Source organism: Canis aureus, chromosome 13 (genome assembly GCF_053574225.1).
Source record: "Canis aureus isolate CA01 chromosome 13, VMU_Caureus_v.1.0, whole genome shotgun sequence".
Lineage (NCBI taxonomy): Eukaryota > Metazoa > Chordata > Mammalia > Carnivora > Canidae > Canis > Canis aureus.
In genome coordinates this window covers 43,285,628-43,302,810 of record NC_135623.1, presented here as the reverse complement: position 1 = coordinate 43,302,810, position 17,183 = coordinate 43,285,628, and the positions used below count along the sequence as shown (strand labels likewise).

At 39.2% G+C, this 17,183-nt stretch overlaps 1 long non-coding RNA gene across 1 annotated transcript in view; it reads left to right on the top strand.

The window, feature by feature from the left end:
- LOC144282371 (uncharacterized) overlaps positions 1-16,091 on the top strand; it is an 85,644-nt gene extending 69,553 nt beyond the window's left edge. The window contains exon 4 of the long non-coding RNA XR_013350792.1: positions 15,503-16,091. This is a non-coding gene — a long non-coding RNA (uncharacterized LOC144282371). The remainder of the gene's footprint in view (positions 1-15,502) is intronic.
- The last annotated feature ends 1,092 nt before the right edge of the window (positions 16,092-17,183 follow it).

The window sequence follows — 17,183 nt, the reverse complement described above, 5'->3', positions numbered from 1 at the left end:
AATTAAGTAACATCCCTCGACCAATCCACAGAAGCTGACTCTGCAGACATGTTTTACAAAGATGGCAGCTCATAGAAACAACATTGAAATAAAGGAAATACCGTTTACAAAAGACAAATAAAATCATTAAGCCCTGTATGATCAACTATGTAAACTTTTAGTTCTTTATGTTATAAGTAAGGCTCCTTTTAGAGAATTATTCAACATCACATGCAGATGGCTGGTGTCCCTGTTTCTATTTCAGATTTACATACACTACAAAAATCAACATGGGCTATATAAAGAGGAAAAAAGAAACACCTCTAGACATTGCTGAAAGTACAGAGAAATCTCGATTGCAAATTTCTCAAGGATCACCAAAAATATAGGCTTTGATGTGACCTATTTCTTGCAACAACATTTAAAACCAATAGATATTCACACCTCCTTTAATTTCTCCAGTTCTATAACCAGGTCATGAAAGATGCAAGTTTCACACTGGCCTCTTCACTAGATGTCTGAACAAGCTAAATAAAATTTTATTCAGTATCCACTTCACCCAGCTAAATCTAAAGACAACTGCCCTGTCCCCTAGTATTTCACAGTTCCCAGATGAGTACCTCACATAACTAAGATGTTCAGTGAAAAAGACTGATTAGCCTGGGATCTTCTGACCCCCAGAAAATGCTATGCCCCAGAAAATGCTATGCCCCAGAAAATGCTATTCACTTTTATAAAATTAGGAGAGACATTAAAAAGTAAGTCTATTAGGTAACAGCAGGTTTTGCTCTGATGAATATCATCAGCACATAGTATAGGAATATTCATGGACATTACTAGCACTCCCTTGAGTTTTCCTGAGATAATTATAGGGCTGGAGGCTCAGCACACAGGACCACAAACAACTCTCAGATTGTTCTGTCAGCCATCCAAGCAGAGTTGCCAGATTTAGCAAATAAAATAACAAGATGTCCGGTTAAAGTTGAATTTCAGATAAAAGAATAATATTTTTAGTGGAATAATGCCCCATGCAATATTTGAGATATACTTCTACTAAAAATGTAATCGTTATCTGAAATTCAACTTTAGGCTGGAAATCCTATATTTTATCCAGTAACCCTATCCTCCAAGATCTCTTTTTTTTTTTTTCTTTTTTTTTTTTTTCAAGGTCTCTTTGATACTGACTTTAGTCTTGTTCTCTAAAAGGTTTTAGCACACACAGCTTCCAAAAATTAAATTTCATGAAGCTTTTTTATCCAAACACCATAAGCTATTTTTGAGGAGGAAGAGGGAGAGGAGGGGAGGGGGAGGGGGAGAGAGCATCTTAAGCAGGCTCCACGCCTAGCTCAGAGCCCAACGCTGGGCTCAATCTCACAACCCTGAGATCATGGCCTGAGCCAAAATCAAGAGTCAGACACTTAACTGACTAAGCCACCCAGGTGCCCCCAAACCATAAGCTTTTTACTTTCAGCATTCTACAGTCATCAAACTGAATTCAGAGGCCCAAGGGATGACTTAAAAAAAAAGAGGGAAATACATGCATACATACATACATATATATACATTTATTTTATCTTTCAAATAATTCCTTCTCCCTCTGTGCCACTTGATCTCCAAAATAAAGTACTAATCAAGTTAGTACATTGCCCACTGTTAGTACAGCTAATGATTCCTTGGGTTAGACCTATTTACAGTACAGTCTACAGTAAAGTAGAAATCTTCCATAGAAGCATGCTATTGTTACTTCCTAAAATGCCTGACAGAGCATGCTGGCCATACCAATTACATCCTTTCCAGGATACATGGAGCCCAACATACAACAATGCCACTTCCACAGGAGTTTCCTGTCCATATATCATAAGCATGTGCACGTCCTTACAATACAGCTGCCACAAGGAAAAGAAGAGACCATACATCACCGCTCAACATCTAGAATTTATATTTAAACCTACCCTTGCAATGTCAGGTCTGGGAGGTCCTTGCATTAAACTCAAATCAAATTCTTGAAGAAAGAACATGAAAACCATAACTCTTCCTTCAACTCAACACCTCTACTGTCACTTCTGTTTGAGAATTTTTACTAGTTTTTGTTGAAGGCAGTTTTATGTGTGGGAGGTAGGAAGGTTACAGTTGACCAAGAAAAATAATATAATTCTAGAATGAGGAGACAAAAGCATCTCATCAATGACCTTAGCAAATGGAATTTAAACACAAACCCACAGGTCCCATTTGTTAAGTGGCCACAAATCTAATTATTGGGGCTCCAACAAGTGATTCTAAAAGCTAAAAAATAAAAGAAATGAATGAGTTATTTATTCTGCCCTTCCTATACCTAATGGGGTACTTTATGTATTTCAGGGTAATCAAATAGTCAATGAAAGGAATTCCTTTTTTGGAAAATTTCTGCAAATAAATGCAGAAGGAATGATAGAATCAGAAAATCAACCTTTTTCAAGCCCTTAAATAAAGAACAGTGGATCTAGATAACAATCACCAAAAACCAGAAACTTTATAATGGAGGGATGAGGGTAACATATTTGTCCCCACTCATGGATCTCAGTCTCACTTCAAGTGGGACAACCAGACGCTATGGCTTCATTTCAACAAAAAGCATAGAACACCACCCAGGAAAAAGTCTTGCCTAAAAACTGGACTCGAATCTAATTGAACCTTAGGATCATTATATCATCCTCTCACTTTTGTGTGTTAAATTTTATTTTTTTACTCATTAAACTTTTGTTTTAAGGATTCTCAAAATTCTGTGACAGATTTTTTGGTCATTTCCATTAAAAAGTACTGATTTTAAAAACTAATAACTTAAAACTGCCACACACACACACACACACACACACACACACACACACAAACAAATGGTCCACAAAACATTCTCTTTTCTTCTGAAGGTTTTACGATGCATTGTTATCATTAACCAGTCTTTTACTATTAAACTTAAATGTCCAATTGACACAAACAGTTCTGAGATGGTTCTTCCACCACTGATTAAGACTGGGGTGACAGGTATTGGGGATAATACTCATTTAGCTTTCTGAGCTTTCTGGGCAGACTTGGTGACTTTGCCAGCTCCGGCTGCCTTCTTGCCCACTGCTTTGATGACACCCACAGCAACCGTCTGTCTCATGTCACAAACAGCAAAATGGCCCAGAAGAGGATAGTCAGAGAAGCTCTCAACACACATAGGTTTGCCAGGAACCATATCAACAATGGCAGCATCCCTAGATTTCAAGAACTTGGGACCATCTTCCAGCTGTTTTCCAGAACGACCGTCCGTCTTCTCCTTCAGCTCAGCAAACTTGCAAGCAATGTGAGCTGTGACAATACAGCACAGGTGCATATCCAGCACTGATTTGGCCTGGATGGTTCAGGATAATCACCTGAGCCATGAAGCCAGATGCTTCCATTGGTGGGTCATTTTTGCTATCACCAGCCACATTGCCACGACAAACATCTTTGACAGATATGTTCTTTTTTTTTTTTTTTTTTTTTTTTTTAATTTATGATAGTCACAGAGAGAGAGGCAGAGACACAGGCAGAGGGAGAAGCAGGCTCCATGCACTGGGAGCCCGACGTGGGATTCGATCCTGGGTCTCCAGGATCACGCCCTGGGCCAAAGGTAGGCGCCATACCGCTGTGCCACCCAGGGATCCCGACAGATATGTTCTTGACATTGAAGCCCACATTGTCCCCAGGAAGAGCCTCACTCAAAGCTTCATGGTGCATTTCAACAGACTTTATTTCAGTTGTAACACTGACTGGAGCAAAGGTGACCACCATGCCAGGCTTAAGAACACCAGTCTCTACTCAGCCCACTGGGACAGTACCAATACCACCAATTTTGTAGACATCCTAGAGGAGCAGACACAAGGACTTATCAGTTGGACGAGTTGGTGGCAGATGCAATCCAGAGCTTCAAGCAGTGTGGTTCCACTGGCATTCCTATCTTTATGGGTGAATTTCCATCCCTTGAACCAAGGCATGTTAGCACTTGGCTCCAGCATGTTGTCACCATTCCAACCAGAAATTGGCACAAATGCTACTGTGTCAGGGTTGTAGCCAATTTTCTTAATGTAGGTATTGACTTCCTTAATGATTTCCTCGTATCTCTTCTGGCTGTAGGGTGGGTCAATGGAATCCATTTTTTTTAACACCAACAATTAGTTGTTTTACACCCAGTATGTAAGCCAGAAGTGCATGCTCATGGGTCTGCCCATTCTTGGAGATTCCTGCTTCAAATTCACCAACACCAGCAGCAACAATCAGGACAACACAGTCAGCCTGAGATGTGCCTATAATTATGTTTCTGATAAAGTCTCTGTGTCCTGGGGCATCAATGATGGTCACATAATACTTGCTGATCTCGAATTTCCACAGGGAGATATCAATGGTGATACCATGTTCACGTTCAGCTTTCAGTTTATCCAAGACCCAGACATACTTGAAGGAGACTTTTCTTATCTCAGCAGCCTCCTCCTCACATTTTTTGATAGTTCTTTCATCGATCCCACCACATTTGTAGATCAGATGGCCAGTAGTGATAGACTTGCCCGAATCTACATGTCCAACAATGATGATGTTGATGTGAGTCTTTTCCTTTCCCATTTTGGTTTAGGTTTAGTGGTGGTTTTCATGACACCTGTGTTCTGGTGGCAAACCCATTGTGAAAAAGCTAAATTTTACATTAAAAAAAGTATTCAGATTGTTCTTGGAACCTTTGCTTTTGACCTTTGTTTTAAACCCTTCGAAGATGCATTATTAGTTCTCTTCACCATCCTGAACACAGCTGAGTCTTTCTTTGATGACAGAGGTCAGCATTTTATGCTTATTATAAAAAACTTCAAGTAGGAGTTTCCATAGCTACTGATTTAAATCATGTAAAGGAGATTGAGCTGAATCTATATGAATCTCACGTTATTTATTCATTGATTGTAAATAGCTTTCAAGATTTTTCATGTACTCCATATTGCTACCATATAGTTTCTTGATATTTGCCCTTTTTCTGATAAGATTTTTAAAAATATTCAAAACCACAGCAAGTGTTGTGAGAGAATTGGGACTACAGAAACATTCTGGTTAATCAGATTCTGGTTATAGGAGGTTTACCTTACAAAAGAACTTAGGGCAGAAATAGGGGAGTTTGGTCATGACAACATTCTGTAAGACTGATGCTTACCCACTCTTCCCATTCTGCATGCCTGACTCATGGCTGAAACAGGCTCAGTTATCTGGGTGTAATAAGAGCAGGTGACGTTACCCTCAGACTTCATGAAGATAACAAGCATATTGAGAATAACTGAACTTCATTCACATACAAATACAAAGGAAAGAGGGTAGGGTTCCAAAAGAAACACCTTATTCTTTCTTATGGAAAAAAAAAATTGCTAAAACTCTTAGCCATTGAAGGTAGGGGACTGTGTTTCTGACATAATCTGAATTGCACTTTTCCTCCTTTCCTCCCTTTCCAAACTATTCTTATTCCACCCTGGTCCACAGTGGAGTAACTGCAATTCTCATCAGTGTCCTTTTGTTAAGTCTTTCAACACACTTCAGAGTTCACTTTATGCATTCTCATGATCAATCATTTTGCTGAGGATACTTTTCTTCCTGCCAATACTCTCTGTAACATGCTGGCTGCCTACATTCTGTGTAAACCCTTGGAATACACTGTTTGTCTCTCAGTTTATGATGTGTAATGACTTACTGCCTGTCTAATCTCTGAGCTGCTGGTGGGACTGTCTGTATTTTTTGTCTGCCTGTGGCAAAGGAAAGAGAAGGATTTCTATTGCTTATTTCTATTTTTGTTTTTGTTTAATATTTGTGGGAAGGACAATTTCCTAATTGTGAAGTTCCTGCTGAAAACTTTTTTCTTCCTTAGTTTGTTGCTGATCTAATGTCGCTAGTCTTGAACACACCTACCTACCTCCCCTTGGACTGCCGCTATGGGTAGGTGTATGTTTCTTAGCTTGTCATGTCTAATACTGAATAGACTCCAACAGTAATCTTCATGGGGTTGGTGCTCCTTTTTCAAACTCCACAAATTACTGAGACTTTGCTTATGGGTAGAAGTACAGATCAAGGCTTTAAGAAAGAGAAGGAAATTCTACAAAACCCAGAGCTGAGTTTAATAGAAAGGAATCCCTGTCACTGTGATCCTTGTCCTTTTCTGATAAGACTGAAATGAAGATCTCTTGCCTTTTTCTTCCTTAAATACTCCCTTTCTACCCCCCCCCACATCCAACTCCATTTCCAGACACAATAAAATCCAAAGATTAAGACCACGAAGCATCTGCTACTCAAGAGGTACAATAGGTGCAAGACTCAAGTAATGGCCTATAAAAAATGCCATCACCTAGAAAGGATATGGTAAATTGATAGGAAAGATACAGAAGTGCTAATGGGTACCTACAGAGAAATGAGGACAGAGAATAAGAGTTCAGGAGAATTACTGAAAACTTCATGAAATAAAAATAATTATGTTGCAGATAGAAGTGGACCAGAATCTATAATAAAAATGGAAAAGCCAGGGAACAAGAAAATGTGTCCAAAACCAAGAACCATCAACAGCCAACTGACTATATTGAGAAAAAGGTGGGAATGCAGAAGCTGCATAAGTGAATGGAAAATCACCTGAATACAGACCCTGAGAAAGTTATTTCTCCCTAATGATCCATGTCTCTGGACAGAGGAAGAAAGGACATTCAGAAGAAACTAGATAGACCACTCTCCTCCAGATGATAAAGGGAAGCTAAAGATAGAAACAGCTCAACTTGCTGTTTGAGAATAGAAACAGGGTGAACTAACCAGCATTCATAATTGGAGGGGACAGAACCTACAGAAGAGGTTGTGGCCCAAAGAGGAGATAAACCTATGCCATTACTAGCACAGCAGGGATGGGATCTGAGGCTCTGATCCCATCAGAACCTTAAGTGAGGTGAATTAAGGCAGCTGTATTGGTGAGAAAGCCTTCTCACTCCTGGGCTCTTCAGTTCTGCACCCAGTTTTGAGGGTATGCTGATCTATAGTGGGTGGAGTAGGGGGCAGGAAGGTCCCAATGGCCTGGAGGGGGAAAGTAGGAACAAAGTGACCCAGATCAATTTTGAAGGGAAAAAATCTCTTCCTAACTTCCTAAAGAAAATGAATCTAAGGTTATCCAGTGCTACATAGACTGTAGCCAGCATTCATTGAATAGTTACTGATCACCTACTATATCCAAGGCACCAGTAGTCAAAGCAGATATCAAAAGAAAGTCACCAAGAAGGTGACACTGAAAAAAAGTGGACTAAAAGGATAATTAATTTCCAAGCCAAAATATTAGAAGCCTTGGAATATGAACAATATTGATCTCTATCATCTGATATAAACACTGACTCTATTATCCATGCATCTCGCCAAGTATCCAACAAACAAATACATTTAACATCTACTATATTCTAAGATTAACACCAGTTGGCACAAATAGAAAGATGTCAGACATGATGCCTGACATGAATAGCTCTTCCCAGGGTGGGGAACAAGGGAAAAAATTTAAAAATCAACATTACAATGCCACATCAGCATATATTACACAGGAGCTCAAGGGATGGTATGAGAGCCCAGGTAAAGTGATAACACTTTACCTCCAGATGGTAAAGGAGGAGGGAGGCATTCCAGTCTGAGGGAACAGCATGTGCAAAGAGCAGGACAAAAGAGACACCACATGGCACAGTCATGGAGGAGTAAGTAGTTCCCTGTGGTTAGAGTACTGGAAGCATAGAAGAAATGAGCAAATTAGACACCAGGAGGGTTTGTCAACCTCAGCACTATAGACAGTTTAGACTTCAGGCTTTTTTGTTGTAGAGGCTGTCCTGTGCATTGTAAGACATTCAGCAGCATCCCTGGCCTCTATCCACTAGATACCAGTTACGCGTGCGCGCGCGCACACACACACACACACACACACACACACACAAAACCATAATAACAATAAAAATGTACACAGACATTGTCAAATGTCCACTGGGAGGTAAAATTGAGCATGGTTGAGAATCACTAGATTAGAGAGATAGAAATGGGTCAATTTAAGGGATTCCCAGGTGGCACAGGAGTTTAGCGCTGTCTTCGGCTAGGGGTGTGATCCTGGAGACCCGGGATCGAGTCCCACGTTGGGCTCCCTGCATGGAGCCTGCTTCTCTCTCTGCCTGTGTCTCTGCCTCTCTCTCTCTCTCTCTCTCTCTGCGTGTGTGTGTGTGTGTGACTATCATAAATAAATAAAAATTTAAAAAATAATAATAATTTTAAAAAACGGGTCAATTTATGAATGGCTTTGCTCGGGGTTTGGATATTCTATCATTCTAAACCCTGAAAACCATGGAAGGAATTCACCTGATCATATAGGTCCTTGAGACCCATCACTTTTATATGGAGGATCTGCAGAAAGACAAAGCTGGAGAAAGGAACCTAGTTAGGAAGAGGCTACTGCCGCAGTCCAGGCAAGAGAGGATGCACACCTCAACTGAGGCAATGACATGGTGACCAGAGAAAGAAGGGCAGAAGGTAAGAGATGGTAACATGATGTCATGTTTCCCTGACTTCTCAGTCAAAATAATCACCCAAGAGCATACAAACTAAATCTTCAAATGATTATAACTGGTAAACAAATTTACAGTGTAGTGATAGAAAAATGAATACTTCATGAGCTTTCCTGAGAAAACACTATTGCTTTTTCAAAAATCATTTCACATTAAAATTAATACATTCATTTATTTAACAACAACACTATTAACTTCTGGGCTAGCAGAAAATAGGAGAAACTATGTGTAAACATATGTAGAGTTCGTGTAGGAAACAAAACCATGAGACCTGTTGGTGGCCTGTGAAATCTACAGAGACCTCAATCTTCTCTCTCTCAGGGCCGTTTCAGAATTTTATCCATCCCAAGAACAAGAAGAGAAAAAAAAAAAAAAAAACACTTCGAGCAAACAACACTGCCTTTTTTCAAAAAAAAAAAAAAAAAAAAAAAAACACTCTTTCTTGTACATAATCAAGCACATTCTGTTTGTGAACTTATACAGTGTCATCTGTCCAATGATCTTGAAGTGTCAATGCATTTCAGAAGCCAATTAACTGTGTTTCCTATGAGAGCACCTTTACATGAGAAAATTAAAATGCTTTTGTAGGGACGACTGTCAGATTGTGACATACAGATATACCACTTACCATTGCCTTGATTCCTACTGAGATCCACAAAAGCAACAGTAGGAAAGGGGTAGCTCATGGCAACAGCACCATATTCCACATGCTGGGTTGTCCAATCAGACAGCACACCTGGTGGTCTTCCTAATGCCATTTCCAAACTTCTCCCAGTACCAAACCTAAATCATATGTCCACTGTCTTCTCCATGTCAGCTCCACATGACCAAAACAAAAAGCCCTGCATTCACGGAGGCTGTCATACAAATTGAAATTAGAGCAAAACCACAGAGAGTACATTAGCCAGCTTTGAATATCACTCTAGTAAGAGAAGCACTGAATTGGCTAAATTAACATTTTTCTCTTTCAAAGTCTTTTTTATTTCCCTACCTCTTCTATTTCATTTTCAACACCCAGGTAACTGACTTATTAACCAATCTCTCTGGAGACTGCTGGTCCTTCCAATGAGACTGTTACAGAAAAAGCTTATTCTGCCCAAACTTACTATTACTGGAACACCTCAGGAGACATAACATTTATAAACTTCCTGTCACCCAATGTGCCGTTCAGAAGCCATTCATTTTAACTTAATTTGCAGGACTGAAAGTCTCAGGCTCACTTGCTATATAAAAAGTGACTTTTTTAGCTATTACCCATTATCATTTTGCCTCCTGCCAATGGTACAAAGTTAAAGAGCACCACAGAGCTGAAAACCCTTTGTTTGTAGTTAAACAAGGAACTCCAAGACAGTTCTTACCTGGAAGGCAAACTTTTCCCCCTTTCAAAATATAATAATAATATCAATATCCAGCTGCTGCTTTTCTTAGGAAGCTGCTACTGGTGAAGTACTACTTTAGGGCCAATAAATACTTCACGTAAATCTTTGAAAAATGTAGTTTAAAGATCATTTTTCCTGCTACCTAATCTTTATTTCCTTCTTCCAATATCTATCTTTGGATTTATTTTATTTTATTTTATTTTATTTTATTTTATTTTATTTTATTTTATTTTATTTTATTTTATTTTATTTTATTTATGTGTGGAAAACCACAATGCTTACTGCCAGAAACATCTCAAACTGCTTATATAGGAAGTTATATGCCAGAGGCACCGGCGGGGCGGGGCGGGGAGGGTAGTCAGTTAAGTGTCCTATTCTTGATTTCAGCTCAGGTCATGATCTCAGGATTGTGAGATCAAGCCCCGAGCTGGACTGCAAGCTGGGCATGGAGCCAGCTTAAGATTCTCTCTCCCTCTACCCTCTGCACCTTGCCCGCTACCCCCCTCCCTCCGCACACACACAACAGTTATGTACCACTTTGTGATATGGTAATGGATACTAATTACATGACCCACATGTCCTTCTCTTAGTAGAAATAGCCAATTTGCAACTAAATACTATCAATATCATTAAGATCCTTAATGGTATATAACCTAGAGTCCTGAAAAATTAATTAACAATCTAGACAAATTTGGCCCTGCTTATTTCTGGCCTGAGATCACTGCTACCCACCTGGAACCAAAAGTGACAAACCATCCAGTAGGTAGTTTTGGGTAAGAACTCAAGACCATCCATTGAACTATATAGATGAGTTAGGATCATATATTTGGGATGAGATACGGATTCTTTTCCACTAAGTTTGAAGCACTGCACCAGTCTTAAGCCAGACAGACAAAATCACATCATTTAGACGCTGATGTTGTATTCACTCTATTGCTCCCCTAAAACTATTTCTGGCAAGATCACCAGTGGCCTCCTTTTTTGCTAAATCTATCCACTGGACACTTTTCAGTCTTCGCCTTAATTAACCTCTATCCTTTCTCTCCTTGTAGCCTCTCTTGTTGTGCTACCTTTTATATTTCCTCAACTTTTTCCTCCCAATTATTGTGAATGTTTTATTTGAGCAATCATCTCTAATTTCCAAGTGTTTTTCTTTGTTCTTTGTATTTTTCACTTTCATGGCATCTTGGTCTCCTTTTATGAAGGCAATAGATTCTTTAAATCTCTCTGAGGACAACAGAGTTGTTATTGTGGTTTTTAAATTCTTTTCAGTTTCCTGGATTCTCTTTCTGTAGGGGTCAGTTTTCTATGATTATCTTTCACTCTTTCTTTTCCATGTTTGTGAACTTCCTCAAATATAAGGCTGGATGGGAGCAGGATTTCCCAACTCACAGGCTTCCCTTAAGGTGAAGAGGTGAGAAGAACCAGTTGTATTTATGGGCCTCAAAATGACAGAATGTGAAGGGCTCTCCTCCGGGGTGATAATACCCACACTAACAGCTCAAGTTCTCTTAAAATATTTGTTCAATTTCTTTAGAAAAGAATACTCTGGGTTTTTAGTGTATTGCTGTCATTGTTTTTGCCTAGAGGAAAATGTTTGGTTGCTAGACCTTCCGAAGGAAAAAAAGAGTCTATATGTCCTTATTTAAACAGGCCTTTAAGTATACACCTTCAATTCCCTGCTTTTTGCACTCTCATTTCCACTCTCTCAGTTACCCACTATCTCTGAGCTTCCAATCTAGATTCTTTCTGGAACATTCTAGTCAGGCTGGGCTGCAACCTCCTTTGCAGATATTATGGCTGAATTTTTCTCCACTTTGCTCAACCAATCTTTAATTAGCTTTGGAGCAGTAGAGTCAGTATCTTTGTCATTTCTCCCTTTGTAAATTAAGAATATCAGCATTGTCTCTCTCATGACTACTTGTCAGTCTTTGCTAATCCAAGATGAGATATGAAATCTGAAATCCACATAATCAGTGTCTTATATGCATATTTTCTCATTCCAGCCATCAACAGATAATATCCTTAATTTTTCAGAAATCATACATCTGTGGTTACTTTCTGAAACTGTGTACAGTTGAAAATGCTTTTCTGCTGCTATCACACATTGATAAAAATTTGGATGAACACTTTGATCAAAACACTTTTTCCTCATAGTACTATTATTACCTAGTGCTTCATATTACAAAGGTTATTCTATCATGTGGTGTTTAGTATTATAGAGTTGAAATCTAAATTCAGCTTGATTTTTATTCCTCTGTATGAAAACTTTTGGGAATTCAGGGTTTTGCATCAATGTTTTGTCTTATTAAATTTGAACATTTTTGTAAGGACATGTTGGAAACCAGTCTTACTCTGCTTGTTTTCTCTGGGAATTATTGAGTGCTATCAAATGCTGACTCAATCTTTCTTCTATTTGGGTAAGCTTTCTTCTTCATATCTATTATTATTACTTTGATACCATTGATATTCTTGATACTTGGGGTGTCACTATCTATTCTCTGCCTTCCATATTGATCAGCTTTGCTATCATCATGTTCATCTCTTGGATGATTTCCTCTGTGTTCTAAAGTGACTCTCAACTCTCTCTTCATGGTAACAGACACATTTTTTTTGCAGTCTCAGTTATGTTCTTCCTTCCTTCCAAAAAAGATTTCAAAAATGTTCTTTTATTTTAATAGGTCATTTTTCAAAGTATACTTTCCATCTGTATCTTCAAGGCAACAGTCCTTTGTTTCTCAAGTTGCAGAAACTTTCCAAAGGCCCCAGGTTGGTTTTATTTGTTTGCCTGTTTGCTCATCCTTTACTGAAGAAAGTTTTATCTAAAGGATAAGTTGCAAATATTGCTCTTAATCCTCTGACCTCTTCCCACCCTCAATAAACACATCCTGCATTCCCTGTCTCCTGGATGCCAAAAGAATTCCCCTCTCAGATCTTAACATGGGGGAAAAAGATTATCATTTACACACACACACACACACACACACACACATGCATGCATACAACACACATCCTTATGGTAGACTATATTTCATTTTTCAAGATTTCCATGAAATATCTACCCTCCAACACATTCTTTGCCAATGTTACCTTACCACCACCCCCCACCAAAAGGAGGAGTCTAATACCCCTCTCTTGAATATGGACTGGCCTCAGTGATTTATTTATGCCAACAAATGCAACAAAAGTAAATCACTTCATGATTTCTGAAACTAGATTGTGTCAGAAAGGCCACATAGCTTCCATATGATAGCTTCCATATCTCCAGATTCCCCCATTGGGAACCCAGCTGCTGTGCTGTGAGAGGCTAAGCCACACCAAGAGGTCATATATAGGTGCTCTGGTTGACATTTTCAGCTGAGCCCAACATTTAAGTCCTCCTAACCCAGGTGTCAAACATGTGAGTGAAAAAGCCTCAAGATCATTCTGCCCCCAGCCATTTGGAGGTCTCATTTATTGTAGAGAAGGGATTAACCACCTAAATTACTAATTCACAGGACCCATGAGCATAATTCAATGGTTGCTGCTTTAAGCCACTAAGTGTTGGGATAGTTTGTTACACAGCAATTTCCTTACATGACTCAGCCATTTTTACAGTATAATTTTGATAGGGTGGGAAGGAATCAACTCTTGGTCCTGCCATTTGGTGTAATATTACTAGAATAATTTATTCATGGATATGTTTTATCAGAATCTGAGAAAGAGTAAGGAAGGTTAAAACTCCTACTTTACTATCTCTTCTGATCTCCACCTTTCCTATGGCTAACTTCACATCCCAGTATATAATGTTTCCCTGTCTGTCAGCCTCAACAGTCAGCCTTTTGCATGACTGAAAAGGCAGAAAGGTCATTTTGCCTCAGAAAGGAATTCCCATGTGTGGTGCTGAGAGGTATTCACATGGCTTTCTCACTGGTATGGGCTTCATGGTACATCAGTGGCATCAGTGGAGGCCTCTTCCTGTCTTTTCCCTCTCCGGCCTTGCCAATCTGTTTAGAGGTTAAACATGAAAAATGAAAAAACAATGCAAATATTCATCATTATAGTTGTTTCATTCCCATCCCACCTTTCACTGTTAGTGAAAACAGGCCTCATCAACTAATAAGCTATAAGGTTTCAAGATGGGTAAAAGGTTTTCTTAAAGCAAGATCCTACACAGTAAGGAAATTATTTCCATTATTTAAAATTTTGAAGGCATCTGACTGAATAAAGTGTTAACCCCAGAAGGACATAAATTTTGTCATATTAGATTATCTGCAGAGTAAACACAGCCAAGCACTCTGTCTCAAACATGGCACCAACCCAAATATAAAATGTCAAAGAGGTACCACAGAACAGTATAATACACTCTCAAAAAAAACAGTGTCTCTATGCCTTATAAATATATTACACGTTTTGTGAACCTTTATTATTTTTAACCCAGACCATATCTTGGGAATGACTTGTTTCAAAAGTTTATGACTTGCTGTGTAAAGTAATGTTTTCTTCTATTTGTCCTAAATTTCTCCTCTTTCAGGCTTCAAAGAGTCTTCCTGCTCATCCTAGTGCTTTGGAATTTGGTGAACACAAACATATTGATGCCCTTCCTGGCTTCATCGACTTTGATCATCTCCCCATGCAGCCTTCATCTCTGTGGGCTGAAAGTCTTAATCTTCTTAGTTTGACCTCATGTTTCAGCCCACGTATTCCCTTAATTCTTTCATCTGCCCTTTACTGGCCCTTCTAAGAATCATATTTCTTTGTTAGGGGGTACTAACCACAGACATTATTTCAAGAGCAGGTGTTCCCAGCCTTATCTTTAACTCTCTCCAGTGGGCTATTCAATCAAGCATGCTTATATGCTTTCAGGAGGGTGGGAGCAAACAGGAAGGGGAAAATATTTCAAAATCAATGTCAGAGCACAGTTTGGAAATATTTTGTCGCCCAAAAGATGCAAGGGAAAACTACCCCCTGGGCTCCTTTAGTATCTATTCAAACTTGAATGGCATGATTTCCAAAGCATGTGGGAGCTACAGCGGTAGGCACTGTAGAAAAACAAAGAGCCTATTTTTATACACAATGTTCCAAGAGGAGGGGAGACACAAAAAACAGAAAAACAATCCTAAATTTTGCACATGGGAAAAAAATAAAAATTGGATGGCAGCTTCATTTTGATATTTTGGTTCTTAGAAGCTGTTGTTTTTGCAAAAATGGTGAAAAAATAAACAAATGGAACAGAAGGTGTTACACACAGGAGGAATATAAACACAGGCTCATGGTATGCTAGTGCTTAGAGGAGAACTCCAAAGTTCCAGCACATCAGGGGGTTTCCAAAACCAGCCTATGGTCAGAGAGGGGCTGCCGCTGTGAGATGCACCTAGAAGGCTTGTTACAAAGGTGTCTGCGGACCCTCCTCCTGAAAATACTGACTCAATAAATCAAGGGTAAGGTCTGGAGGGAATCTGCATTTTTTAAATTAATCTGAATAATTTAATACATAGATCGATCTGTGAGATACTAATCTAGACCACTGGTCTCCAAATTGTTACTTGTTTGAGCTTTCACTGCTTTTTGTTTTAACAACAGAACTCTCCTCTGAAATGAAGTCACACATGGAATGGAAACACAACATCCATCAGATTGGCTCCTGATTGAACCAGGGGTAGCCTGACTGAAAACTACTTTTCAACTATATAGACTCCTCTAAGTGACCCAACAGTATCACCAGGGATTTCTGAAGGTGACAACATGAAGACAATTGCTCTTGTCTCACCCCTTAATTATACTGATGAGGAGCCTGGAGCTCAGAGAGCTAACATCTACCAAGTTCACACAGTACATTAGACAGCAGGTCAACTAGAATCCAAAACAAAATCCCAGACTGTGTATACAGTCCCTTCCCAGGTGTCCACCATCAGTCACTGAGAGCATTGGGATGGGCATAAAGTCCACAGTCTGCTCCCTCACCAGTATGGGACTAAGGTCCCCTCGCCTTCATGGCTATTCCAGGCCATTCTCTCTCCCAGAAGTTGGGGCTGGTCCCTCACCTCATGGCTGCCATTCAGGGAGTAAGAGGGGCCTGCATGCATTCATATTCTTAAGGAAAGCTACCTCAGTGATGACTCCAGGGGCTTCCTGCGGCCTCCCATAGCTGGAGCTCCTGCTAAACCAGAAATAAAGCAACGCCCACACTTTTAATTCCTGCTACATGGTCCCTTCTGTTGGTTATCTTCCTCCTTTTGGTCAAGTATCATCTGTTCTCTCTTTTTTCTTTTTAACAGAGTATTTGTATAGCTAATGACTATATGTAATGTGTATATAAATTACGAATGAAGCACAATAAAACACATTCCCCCAAACTTCCACCCAACTTAAGAAACAGCACATTGCCAAGCAAATTTTCTATGTGTTCCTCCCCAAAGCCATTTTGGGGTTCCTACCCCTTTGTGGCTGCAACTATAATCCTGAACTTTGGTTCTTTAACCTCCTTTTAATATTCTCATAGACATTTACCACAAATAGCTGTACAACTAAACACTCTATTATTTGGTTTTGCTTGATTTTGAACTTTAAAAAGTGTCATCATACTGTGGTGATTCTTTTGTCTCACCTTTTGCATTCACATTTCTGACATACACCCACGTTGATACATGCAGCAGTAATTCATTCATTATTCACTGCTGTCAGGTGTCTCACATAGTGGGATTATACAAATATAGTTGACCCTTGAACAACATGGGTTTGAACTGCATGAGTATATTTGTAGGAGGCTATTTTTTTTTATAAATATAGTACACTACTATAAATGTATTTTCTCTTCCTTATGATTTTCTTAATAATATTTTCCTTTCTCTAGCTTCTTTTATTGTAAGAATACAATATATAATACATAAAATATATAGAGTATGCATTAACTGACTGCGTATGTTATCAGTAAGGCTTCTAGTCAACAGTAGGGTGCTAGTAAAGTTTTGGAAGAGTCAAAAGCTATATATGGATTTTTGACTCTGGGATCAGTGCCCCCAACTCCCAAGTTGTTTAAGGGTCAACTGTAAACACCCACAAGATGACCAGTCTCCACTGCTACTACTACTCCAAACTACCTTCACTCCCCTCCTGCGTTGCTACAACAATCTCAGGACTCTCTTATTCAAAGTTAGCCTCTACAATGACCTTAATGGGTCTATACAATATGGCCCTTCATTACCTCTCTAATATCGTCTCCTATTATTCTCCCCCTTGCTTACTCTGCTTATACTTCAATAGC